The sequence below is a fragment of the Orycteropus afer genome, unplaced genomic scaffold (assembly GCF_000298275.1).
Source record: "Orycteropus afer afer isolate SDZICR_OR568_19922 unplaced genomic scaffold, OryAfe1.0 scaffold00662, whole genome shotgun sequence".
NCBI classification, from domain to species: domain Eukaryota; kingdom Metazoa; phylum Chordata; class Mammalia; order Tubulidentata; family Orycteropodidae; genus Orycteropus; species Orycteropus afer.
In genome coordinates this window covers 478,593-480,755 of record NW_006922249.1, presented here as the reverse complement: position 1 = coordinate 480,755, position 2,163 = coordinate 478,593, and the positions used below count along the sequence as shown (strand labels likewise).

The window sequence follows — 2,163 nt, the reverse complement described above, 5'->3', positions numbered from 1 at the left end:
GGATCTATGTAGGAGATCCTGGATAGAGAGGGAGAACAATGTGTATCAAAACTCAGAATCATTTTGGGGGAAAAAAAAGGTGGGGGGACCAGGTTTGCTGCTCTGATAGAGCCTGGTAGAACCACTGATACTGTGGCCACTAGCTGCACCTTCAGGTCTGGAACTGAACCCACAGCTGTGGCTTCCAGTCAAACAAAAGACAGGCATAAGAGTTGGACATTTACCTGAGCTAGATACATTCCTTACAGAGAACAACTGTGGGAGAAAGAAGGGCTGTGCATGCACAGGGTGACAGCTCAGGGGACAGGGGTGCATGGAGGGATGGACACAGGGAAGAGCTGAATTTTGGGAGGAAGTGGGAAGGGAGCTGTTACATTGTGGTCCCACTGCTGGTGGGACTGTGAAATGATGCAATCACTGTGGAAAGCAGTATGGTGATTCCTTAAAAAAATTAGAATTAGAAATACCACTTGATCCTTAAAGAAGTTAGAGGCAAGACAAGAACAGATATATGTACACCCATATTTATTGCAGCACTATTCACAATAGCAAAGAGATGGAAATAATCTAAGTACCCATCAACAGAAGAATGCATAACCAAACTATGGTACATATACACAATGGAATACTATGCAACATTAAAGAACAATGCAGAATCTGAGATACACCGCATAATGTGGATGACCCTGGAAGACATTATGCTGAGTGAAATGAGTCAATCACAGAAGGGCAAGTATTATATTAGTTTACTATTGTAAAAAGTCAAGGTAAGGTTTATATAAGGAAGGAAACTTTGTTGGTTAGCGAGGATGGGAGTATAGGCAAAAGAACAGAGCTAGACAGGTAGAGACAAGTATTGACTTGGGTGACGGGAAGGGCAATGTACCAAATGTGAATGATCAACACAGTGGCACTGAGCAAGAGGAAGATACAGAGACATACATACCACAAAGATGAACGCTTTTGCATGTATAGTACTGTGTTGTCAATGATGGCAAGCATTGATCTATAGGTGGATAGATGGGTGGACAGTGTGAAAGATGAGGTATGTCTAGGCGGGGGGGAGGGGGGAGAGAGGTATGCCCAACATCAAGTGTAGGCTTGAAAGATGATGTTTCTACATGCATATTTCCATGTGCTGTAAGAATGTCCAGGTCTGTACAGTAAAGCTGACAAGGGACAAAGTTGTAGTGACTTCTTGGCCATAGCCAGCTACCCTGAGGAAGCAAACAGTTGAACTTGTGGGCTCAAGATGATGGTTGCAAGGGACATCAAGCGCAACTGGCCTAACACTCTACACTAAAACACTGTTCTACATCGTACTTTTGTGACTAACATCTAGAGTGTTAAAAGCTTGCAAGTGGCCATCTAGATGTAACAATGGGTCTCTCCTTGTCCAGAGCAAAGAAGAATGAAGAAAAACCAAAGACACGTGAAATTAGTTAGTCCAAGGAACTAAAAAACCATGTGATCCTCAGCCTATATGACCATGAGACCACAAGAAATAGATGGTGCCCAGCCACCACAGTCAACCACTTGGAAGGGGATCAGTGCAAAAGATCCTGGATAGAATGGCCATGAGAAACAAAGTTCAAAATCACAAAAAAAAAAGACTAGGTTTGCTGGTCTGACAGAGCCTGGTGAGACCCCTGCGACTATGGCCCCTAGTTACCCTTCAGGTCTGGAACTGAACTCACTCCTGTGGCTTCCAGCCAAACAATAGACAGACACATGAGGTGAACATTTACATCAGGTAGATACACTCGTGGGTAAACAGAAGGGCAGTGTGTGCACAGGGAGATAGCTCAGGGGGGCAGGAGCATATATGTGATAGTTGAATATGTGTCAACTTGGCTGGACTTCACTTGTGAGTGGTGGTTCCCATGATGGATCACACGACTGCGTCCTAAGCGGCCGGTCAGTCTAGGGGGAGTTTCCCCAGGGGTGTGGCCTACCTGTAATACTATCCCAGGAACAAACTGGAAAAACGGCATTCCAGATATATGCTTCCTGGAGCAAGCAGCTCACTGCACGCCCCGGAGGAGCCTTTTGGATTCTTTCTTTGTTGGGAACGGTGACCCTGCGTGTCAGTTTTGATTCTCCCGGCTCTGCTGCGCTTGCGGGAACCAGACGACTCCGGGCCCCATCTCTCGGCGACCCTGC

General features: G+C 45.8%; 1 protein-coding gene across 1 annotated transcript in view; it reads right to left on the bottom strand.

Moving 5' to 3' along the window:
• UBE2W (ubiquitin conjugating enzyme E2 W) overlaps window positions 1-2,163 on the bottom strand; it is a 122,213-nt gene that overhangs the window by 53,180 nt on the left and 66,870 nt on the right. The gene's annotated exons all lie outside the window — the stretch shown is intronic.